This window comes from Mandrillus leucophaeus, unplaced genomic scaffold, assembly GCF_000951045.1.
Source record: "Mandrillus leucophaeus isolate KB7577 unplaced genomic scaffold, Mleu.le_1.0 Scaffold330, whole genome shotgun sequence".
NCBI lineage: Eukaryota > Metazoa > Chordata > Mammalia > Primates > Cercopithecidae > Mandrillus > Mandrillus leucophaeus.
The window spans coordinates 1,004,564-1,015,094 of record NW_012103477.1 but is presented as its reverse complement, the minus strand read 5'-3'; the positions used below and the strand labels follow the sequence as shown (position 1 = coordinate 1,015,094).

Genomic DNA, 10,531 nt, shown 5'->3' with positions numbered 1-10,531 from the left:
GGAATGGGAGTAGCCACTGTTGCCGATACTCACTACCCTAGGCTCCCTGATGTCCCAGACACCTTGCCAACCTGGGCCTTCATCACCAGGCAAAGAGAGAGTGTGGAAGTCTCAGGGGACAGCCTGTGTGCCCACTCATGAAGGAGCATTTCCTGGAGCAGGGCAAAGCATCCCCTTCCACCGCCACTGTTCTTGAAAAAGGGAGAGGTCCAGACGCCGATGGAAAAGACTGTCCCTGCAACAGCAGCTGGCACTGTGGGCTGGGGTTAAATGGCAGCATGTGCTGGCCTCCACTGGTGGCCTTCCGGGCACACAAAGGTTTCCTCCAAACCAAGCAGGAGACCCACGTGAGCAGCGAAGCCACAAACAGCACTGGGGAGGGCGAGCCCTTTGTAGCTGGTGAATTGCCAATAGAGGTCCAGAGGTGGGGGTGTCCTGCTGGGAGAATGAGATGCCCTCAGATACCCTGTCCTCCAGCGCTGCTCAGAACAGCCCTCTGCCTGGCAAGTCCGGGGTGGTGATCCTGGAAATAAATCCCCTACGCTATTAACCCAGGAGGGCTCTCGGTCTTCAATGTCTGGTCACGACCTGCCATCACTCCAGCATTCAGAGCCATCTGCAGCCAGTGTTTTGGATGAGAATTTGACCTGGAATTAGCTCAAGAGTTTCCTGGGAACTCTGCTGCGGTGAACACAGCGAAGCACCTCTGCAGGTTGTTTTTCGTCCCCCATGAGCAGAAACACATGAGCTTATTCCAAAAATAAGGAGGTTACACATGCTGACGCCCCACCCCCAGGCAAAGACTCCTATGTAATCCAGGTGCTTTCCGTGGCTCCCTTGCAAGGTAGCTCTTCACAAAGAAAGCCTGCCTCAGAGACGCGCCTGAGCCTGGCTCTGTGGGATGTGAGGCTCCATCGTATTTGCAAAGGGGCCCTTTATTAGTCCGTTTTCACGCTGCGGATAAAGACATACTGGAAACTCGGCAATCTACTAAAAAAAGAGGTTTAATGGACTTAACAGTTCCACGTGGCTGGGGAGGCCTCACAATCGTGGCGGAAGACAAAGAGGAGTAAGTCACATCTCACATGGATGGCAGCAGGCAAAAAGAGAGCTTATGCGGTGAAACTCCCCTTTATAAAACCATCAGATCTCATGAGACTTATTCACTATCATGAGAGCAGCACAGGAAAAACCTGCCCCCATGATTCAATTACTTCCCCCAGGGTCCCTCCCACAACACGTGGAAATTCAAGGTGAGATTTGGGTGGGGACACAGTCAAACCATATCAGGTCCTCTTTGGAATGCCAGTGTCCCCATTCACCTTTGCACCCTCCAACTTGGCCTAGCTAGCTCCAGAGAGTGGATGACCATAAGCGAGAGGAAAGGAGCGGAAGGAGAATTCAACCTGTTGAGTCCCTTCAAAGAGAATATGCCTGTCCTGGTGCCACGCGTGACACATGCCTTGTCACAGAAGCAGGCACAGTAGGCTTCAATGTCTTGGCACCCAGCACACACTTTCCCTACCCTGGAAACCACCCATGCCCTTCTGGCAGTGGGGTGACCTCAGGATGGAGCCTACTCCACCCAGCTCCAGGGCAAGCCTGACCCATCAGCTCTGGCAGTCCCCTGGCACCAATGGCAGGGCCTGGGACCTCATCAGAGAGCAGGGACCACAGATACACTCCCAGGTGGCTGGAATCTGGGAGGATGCAGGCCCTGGGCTTCGGCCATGTCTTGCCCCAATCTGGAACTCGAGACTGAAGCCCACAAGGAGGTGACAAGAACCAGAGAGGGAGGCTAGACCCCAGGATTTGCAGTTATGAGGCTACACCCCGGGATTTGCAGTAACGAGATCTAAGTCCTTTCTTTGGCTTCAGCCGATTAGGGTTGCTTCTCCTCATCACCTGCAACCCAGAGAGCTAGAATAGATACAGCCCCCCTGTCAGATAAGGGAACCAAGGCTCAGAGGGACCAGGCAATGCAATCAGGTTCATGCCACTATTTACCTGCAGAGCTGAGCTTAAAACTGGAACTCAGATCTGTCTGCATCTACCTAGAATACAACATTCAGTTCATCAAAGGCAGAACCATTATCTAATGGACCAGTAAGAAAGAATTTAAAATGCTGCCAATTAAACTTTAACACAATGCTTTCTGATTATCTATAATTTAATTTTAAAATTTGCTACGCTTTGGGAGGCCAATGTGGGAGGATCATTTGGGCCCAGGAGTTCAAGGCTGCAGTGAGCTGGGATTGCACTGCTGCATCCCAGCCTGGGCCACAGAGCAAGACCCTGTCTCTTAAAAAATAAAATAAATAAAATTACTGTAAAAATTCCTATAGACTTAGAAGGGCTTTTTTTCCTTTCTTTTTTTTTTTTGGCATCCTAATTTCCCTCACTATACACAAACAAAAGAGGAAAACGTAAGTAAATCTCTGTTTTTGTTTTTTTTTTTTGAGACAAAGAGTCTCACTCTGTTGTCCAGGCTGGAGTGCAGTGGTGCACTCTCAGCTCACTGCAACCTCTGCCTCCCAGGTTCAAGCAATTCTCCTGCCTCAGCCTCCCGAGTAACTAGGATTACACACACGTGCCACCACGCCCAGCTAATTTTTGTATTTTTAGTAGAGATGGGGTTTCACCATGTTGACCAGGCTGGTCTCAAACTCCTGACCTCCAATGACCCACCCGCCTTGGCTTCCCTCCCAAAGTGCTGGGATTACAGGTGTGAGCCACCGCACCCAGCCAATCTCTGTTATTTCTGAATGTCCTCACCATCAGAGCCCCTTCACCTGAGCACCCCCGACTCATGGCACCGATGTCTGTGAGCCCCCATGCAGCGTCACCCTCTGGGTCGTCAAGAGCCACAAGACGGGGCGCTCCTGCTAAGAGGGGCCCACTGCTGTGTCTTCCAAGCTGATGACGCCCACTCCAAGTGTGAATGCCGGTCTCTTCTAGAACAAGTTGGGGGAGGGTTTTCCGCAACAAGAACCCCTACTCCTTCCTCAGTTGGTCTGTACGTGGTTTGTGGACTGGGGTGTCAAGGCTGCAGTTGTCCACATGGCACCAGGAATAACCGCCAAGTTCATGTGTGATTAGAGATTTCATATGCTAAGATTGTTTTTTTAATTCACATGTGAGCAGACAACGGCAACTGCAGCCCGGATGCCGCACTTGCTGTCAGACGCATCCCAATTCAGAGACGCTGGGGTGGGAAAGGATGTGTGTCAGATAGCATGAAACAGATTAGAACGCGCACCCCGCTCTGGAGTTTGCAGAGCACTTACTCATTCATTAACTATCTCATTTGATTTTAAACACATCAATGGAAAGTATTTTTATCTGTACTTTACTGTAGGGATCGGAGATCCAGAAGCTATGCATTCCCTGGCCACGTAGCTACTGCGTGGCAGGGCCCAGATCCAAGCCCAAGCTTTCTGCCTCCAGAGTCGACATTCTGTTTAAAATCAGGGAAATACCAAGGTGGAGGAGAGAAAGTTGGTGGCTTTAAAAAGCTATTTTAAAAACTATCTGTTGTCAAGGTCTTGAGGGGACCCAAAAAACATCACCCTTCTTCCCACCCAAGTTCTGGACCAAATAAGAAACGAGACAAATGTGTCTGCAGATGGAGAACCAAAGTCTCTGTTGCTATGAGTGAGGCCAGGCAGGCCGTGCAGCTCTGCAGGAGAGTCAGGTGGACTCCTGCCCCGGAGCAGACCAACTGGAGGCTGAGCTGGCGGGACAGACACACTCACCACCCCCTGCCTCACCCCGATCCAGCCGAGAGGGGACAAGGAACAGATGGGATGCCTTCAGCACACAGCCTGGCATATTTTGTCTGAATCGACCTGGCAAGGGTGGACCATGGGCTGTCACCCACCAGGAAGTTCCCTGTGCCACCAAGGGGAGGAGGGAGGGCCGGGGCCACATGTCCCACATGGGTGTCCTTCGCTGGGAGAGAACAGCAGGAGTGCACACTAAACACCCCCACCCAACCCCACACGGTTCGTCTTGGTTCTGGGGCTATCGGAAGGTTTCATCTCGGGAGAGCTGCCCTCCTGTTTGACGGGAACCCCGCCCGTGGCCTTAGGATGACACGGAGATGACGCCCAGAGCCTGCTGTGAAGTCAGGGAGGCTGAGACAGAGGAGCTGAGCTGCTCTGTGCAGCGACTGTCACGTGGTCCAGTCTAGATTCACTCAAGAAAGCAGTCAGTTACTCTATGGATTTCAGGAAAGGGGGTTCCATATGAGAATGAAGGTTTTTACAACTGTGGGGGTGGCTGGGGGAGGCAGGTCTGGAGTGGGGATAGTCACTAACTCATCCACCTGAAGCCTGGGAGCAGGGAGGAAACCAGAGCGTTGGGGGAGTCCCAGGAACCGAGGCCACCTGTGTCCAGCCCCCCAACACTTCACTTGGCACCGGTGCTAGGGAGGCTCGGTGGAGCCACTGGGCCTGCTATAGCCACCGCATCAACAAAGCCATGGGGTGTGACCATCCTCACGGTGGCCACCAGTACCTCCCACACACCCCAGCTCCGCTCATCCTCCCCCAAACCTCACATGCATTCAGCATCTGCCTCCCTACCTTCATCCATGCACACAGCCTCGATCCATACACATGCATTCAGCATCTGCCACCCCAACTCCCATCCCAGCAAGATAGGTTCTGGGACACGTAGCCTCCAGTCGTGGCAGGGATGGCGAGTTGACCGAAGACGCTCTAGCCCTCCGGCTGCGGTGAGACGCAGGTGTCCAAATGTTCAGGAGAGAGGGGCGCTCCAGCTGCAGGAACCGAGAGGGGTTGCTGGCTAGGGGTGTGGACAGAAATCCCATGGAGGGCCCCGGGTGGAGGAGGGACCAACGACTGTGCAGAACGGTGGGAGTCAAGGTTCCTCTTAAATCTCTTCCCTTTCTGGGACATTCGGGAGTCAAGGGACTCAAGGGCGGCCATCGCAGAGCCAGGTGGCGTGTTGGGAGCGCCGAGGGAGGATGCTAACATGGCCGCCCAGAGCAGGGCTGAGGGCCACAGCCAGTGCTGCCCTGGGGAAACAGTAAGCCCCCGTAGGGTCAGACAAAGTAGGATGATGGCAGTCCCAGAGGACAGGCGCGGGGTGCATGTTACGTTTTCCTGGGGACAGCGAGGCCACAGTGACACAGCCATCCCTGACGTGGTCCAAGAACCCAAACACTGACTCCAGCAAATAGCGAGGTCAATACCCGCGCTCACCCACATTCCTGGATGTCACCACGAAGGGCCCAGCCAAGTCCACGGGGCTGCTCTCGAGCCCTCGGTGGCTGCAGGGGCCATAGGTCTTGGCTGGCTCTCGCGTCCGGCGGCATCCCCGCACAGACCCTTGGCTTTCCCGCCGGAGATGGTTTCACATCAGGATGCTGAGAGCCGCAGCCCTGCCCCAGCACTGCCGGCCCCTCCTTCAGCCTCAGTGTGGTCTCAGGTGCTGGGACCAACCTCGCTGTGTGTGTGTTTCCTGTTCATTTCCATCTCCCCAGTGAGACCCCGGCCTTCACAACGTATTCGGGCAGCTGCATTCACTGCTGAGACCCCCAGAGTCTACCTCAATATCAGCACATAATAGATATTCAGTAAAAACCTGAAGAACACGCTAGGAGCGGCAGCTACGCCTGGAATCCCAGCACTGTGGGAGGCCGAGGCAGGTGGATCACTTGAGGCCAGGAGTTTGAGACCAGCCTGGCCACATGGTGAAACCCCATCTCTTTTATAAAAAATTAGCCGAGTGTGGTGGTGCATGCTTATAATCCCAGCTACTTGGGTGGCTGAGGCAGGAGAACCTGGGAGGCGGAGGTTACAGTGAGCTGAGATCGTGCCATTGCACTCCAGCCTGGGCAACACAGTGAGACTCCATCTCAAAAAAAAAAAAAACAACTTGATGATCAGATAGATGATCAATACTTCAAGTGGTTTCCAATCCAAACCTGTCCAGTCAAGGCCCCAAAGGAGAACCTCCTGGTTTCATTAACACTAGGTTTGCCTAATGGCAACACTGGCCAAACCTAATGTTGATACAATTTTACTTTCGGGCCTTTCCCTAAATGGAAAAAAAAAAAAAAAAGTATTATCATTTGTCAGTGTCTTTCAAATGCTTGGAACAGAGAGGGCGACCTGCGGACCTGGGCTTGGCCTGCCTGAGCATCCCTGGGAGGAGGCATCCCCACCAGGTCTCCAGGAAGGGGAGGGGATTACAGCACCCCGAGTCCAGAGGACCCCCAGAAAGCACATCCAGCCACCCTCCATCCACACCGACCCAGTGGCCTCACCCAGACACCAACAGGCTGTGTCCTTTCAAGGTACCAGTGCAACTGGGCCTGGGGGCTTGAAGGTCAGAGGTCAGGGGTCAGTACAGTTGAGACCAGATAGGAGATTGTGTCAAACTCCAGAGAGATGGGGTGACCCCCTCACTGCCTCCTGTAGCCCCCAGGCTGCTTCCCGCAAAGCAGGGTCCACCTGGGCTCACCAAGCTCCCAGTGCGGTACGAGGGCAGAGGCTTGAGCGGAAGCCCACCAGGGTCTGGTCGCCAGACAAACCCAGTCCTGGTGAGGTCAGAGGCAGGTTCAAGGAGGAGGCCTGAGGCAGGAACAGAATGTTGACCAGGGTGTCGGTGGGGGCGGCACCGAAACCCACGTCTGCCTCCAAGAGCAAGAAGCTCAGCCTCTCTCTGCCTAGGCCTCTCCTTCAGGCTCGTGCAGTTCCAGCCCACAGAGCTGTGGATAGCTGCGGCAGACACAACAGAAGCAGCCAGCCGGCGTGTGGCCTGCACATCTCGGGGGCTCAGCAGGTGGCATGGCTGTGATTGTGAGGTGGCCTTGGTGTGGCCATGTGTGAGGATGACCTGCACCTAGGCTGGCTGAGGCTCTGCTCCTAGGAGATGGGGTTGCGGACAGGCGGTCTGCTTGAGGGGAGCCCAAATGCCAGCCCGGGGTGGTGGGCCCCTCAGTCAGCCCAGGTCAGGCCAGGGTTGCACGCCCCTGGAAGCCACAGCTCCATTCCCGTGGGCTTGGCTGTACTCACTCGATGCCAGGCCCCAGCAGCACCAGGTAGCAGCTCCCTGGACACAGGAAGACCATGCCTGCATCTGTGTTAGCGCTGGCTGTGGGGGCCCAGGGACCTGTCTGACCCCATGGCCAGCAGCTGGCCCTGGGGAGAGCAGGGCCTTCAGGACAGCACTCCCAGACCTCACTTTGTTTAGGATCCGCTCGCTGCCAGACCTTCAGGGTGCAGTCTCTCCTCACAGGTCCTGTGGCGTCGCACCCACTGAAAACCGTAGCCCCGTCAGGCTCAGGAGGGGCAGGAGGAGCTGGCACCCACGTGGGCTTCACCCTGCTCCTGATGACAGGCACTGGCGCTCTCCAGACGGCAGTGCTGTGCTTGCCGGATAGATCTGCTGGGTGGACCTGCCAGCCGGCACCGGTTTAATTTCCACTCCCCTTCCTTGCCCCGAAGACTTGGGATAAAGGCCCAAAGTGCATGCCCAGAGGGTGGCTGGAAACCCCCCAGTCCCAGCGATTGTGGGGACCACCCATGTTAAAGGAAGACTGGCCTCTTGGAAGAGCGCCAAGGCACACATCCTCAGAAACCCTGGGGACCCATCAGCAGACACGCCGCCACAGCAAGATGAACTCGGCCAGTGGCGCCCACTCTTCCCGCTGGTCTGGAGGCGGTGGGTTCATGCCCAGATGCCAAGGCCCAGAAGCAGAGTGACGGACAAGGCCAGAGACAAAGGAAGAGAAAGGAGACGCTGGGGGAAGGGAGAGGGAATGAAAAGTATTTGGAATGGCAAATAGGGGAGGGAGCTGAGGCCAAGAGAAGAATCCAGCCCTTTCCTCAAGGGAGACAGATGGGCGAGGCCAGGACCCAGCCCTGGGGGCAAGTTCCAGGCTCAGTCCAGGGCCTGAACTGTTGTGGGCCTCAGTTTCCCCATCTGCGAATGACGGATTCGGACCCGTACATCCAAGAGCTTCCTCCAACACAATTAATTGGTGACCAGACAACGTGCCTCGGAGGAGGAAGGAGGGAGCCAGATGAACCTCGGCCTGAACCCCAAGTCCTGCTGGGCCTCCTGGGTCTCAGTGGGTGGAGGCCACCATGGACTTGGAGATCTGAAGCTCAGCCCACCTGCTGGCAAGGCCCCTGTGGGTAGGGGCAGCCTAAAGAACTCAGCAGAGGGGCTGGGCTCCTGAGAATGGTTGGGGGAGGGTCCCCCTGGGCAGCAAAGGCTGCATGAAGGAAAAGACTAGCAAAGCCGGGGGTGCAGGGGGCAGCCGCGGACACTCAACCCAGGCGGGAGCAAAGCCTCAGCACAGCACCCACCACCCTGAAACCCCCTCACCAGCTCAGAACCTGCCGGGAGAGCCGGGAGGAAGTGGCGGTCACTGGGATTCATGCTGTTTCCAGACCAGACAGCAGTGGACACGGAGCTCAAAGGCCCCGGCCTAGCCCACAACTCCCTCCCTGAGCCCCCGCGGGAAGCAGCTGCCGCCTCTCACGAACACATTCTTAATTCAGTGATTTCACTCCCTGGTGCTTGCCAAGGTATTGGATACCTGAGAAGCCAAAGATTCACATTCTCTACAGAGGCAGCTGCTGCCCCCATCCTGGCCTGCTCAGAAGACTCTAAAGGCTGTTAGTGAGCAACAGAGCTGTGTGCTGAGCCCTGCCTGCCGCCCGGGTACCCTCCGAGAGCAATCCTGAGAGCGTCCCAGGAAAAGGCCGGCAAGGCCGCCACGCCTGCCGCACCGGCTTCATTCCCCTGCCTCATCCTGCCCCCTGGCGTCGGGACTGCAGACACCTGAGCTGGCTCCTAACTAAGGCGGCCAAGGATGGCTCTCCAGGCGGCCGTCCCCTACTCAACAGGGGTCTGCACCAGTCCTCCTCCGGGAAGGATGCCCTGCAGAGACCCACATGGCCATGAAGACGGGGAGTCCAGGTCTAACTCGATCTCAGCTCCTCCTTGCTGTGTGATCCTGAGCAAGGTGTGTCCCCTCTGTGCGCCTCCATCTCCCCAGGTGTCAACAGTGGGCAATGAAAGAACCCATCTGTCTCAGAGGGTTGCCGGGAGAATCACGAGATGATCTGAGCAAGAGGATCTGTGCCAGGCCCAAGCCAGGGCCCCCTCAAAACATGCAGCCCTCAGAGGGGCTCAGCCACCAGCAGGTCTACGGCACCACCCACGGCATAGCCACACAGCCAGGGGCTCCTCCTCTCCCAGAATGCCCGCCTCCCCCAGTGCCAGCCGCTGCTGTTGCAGGTGAACAGCCTATTCTCTGCACAAGTGGGAGCCTGCAGCCACATAGAAGTTAGGGTAGCTGGGGTGCTGCATTGCTTCTGAGTCCGCACATCCTGCTTCTCCTTCATCCTCGGGAGACTCTCGGGGACCCAGTGCCCAGCTTGAGAGAGAACTGGAAACTCCAGGCCTGGACCACAGGAGCTCAGTGGCAGCCCTGCCATTTCAGGGAGTCAGACGTCCCTGACGCTGGGCATCCTCGCAGCAGAGTTTAAAAAGCCATTGCTAGGAAAAGCCCCACTGGGAACATCACGCTGAAAATCTCTGTTTGGATGCAGCGCTTTGCCCCAAGGGTGCCGACAACCACAGACACGGGTGCTATGTGCACCAAACCATCAACACTCCACTGACCTTAAAATGTGCTGACTTCTTTAAAACCCCAGGAAGAAATTAATAACAACATCTAGGGCAAAGATAACGAATTTTTCACTGAGTGGGAAGGCTGGCCTCTGGTTTGGAGAAGAGTCCGGGTCAAACTGGGTCCAGCCAAGTGAGGAACCTCAGTCCGGTTCCCATGGCCTTGGGGTCGGACGAGGCCTTCACAGCCTGGGGACCCGTTTTCCTCACCCCAGTGACAGGGTGGAAGTCACCTTACAAATCACCACGGTGCACACCCCCGGGCTGCAGCAGCCCATGCTCTGCAGACATGCAAATATTACGACAACATTATCTGCACGGCTCCCTGCAGGAAGGTTGCATCCCCTTAGCAGCGCGACCAAAAAATTTTTAGTAAATTAAAAAATTACTCAAAAGAACATTTCTCTCTCACTGAGAAAAAGGCAGGGTGCCTCCTTTTTCCTGAGAGGAAAAATCCTCTGTAAAATCTCTCTCTTTGTAATCAGGCACATACAATAGGCATTAGTTCCAGGGAATTTCAACAGAAATCAGAAATAAAAAGAGATAAGAAAGTTCCAACCAGCCTCCGAAAAGGGGCATTCCAGACCCACCAGGGAGATATTCTATTCCCTTTTCTCCTCAGTTCACTTGTGTGTGGGGGCAGGAATGCCTGCAGTAAGATTTTAATCCTGCCCCAAAGAGGCCTGACCTCTGTCCTCAGCCACTGGGAGGTGACCTCCACGATGTCCTGCCTGATAGGAGTCATTGTTTGCCCAGGGCCTTGGGTCACATGGGAGAGTCCAGTGATGTGACTCAGGGTGGAGGACAGCCACCATGATGGCCTCAGAGTGGGGCTGGCCATGCCAGAAAGACCAAC

General features: G+C 55.6%; 1 long non-coding RNA gene across 1 annotated transcript in view; it reads right to left on the bottom strand.

The window, feature by feature from the left end:
* Positions 1-2,370: 2,370 nt before the first annotated feature.
* Positions 2,371-10,531, bottom strand: part of LOC105545498 — a 23,737-nt gene continuing 15,576 nt past the window's right edge. The window contains exon 2 of the long non-coding RNA XR_001006934.1: positions 2,371-3,205. This is a non-coding gene — a long non-coding RNA (uncharacterized LOC105545498). The remainder of the gene's footprint in view (positions 3,206-10,531) is intronic.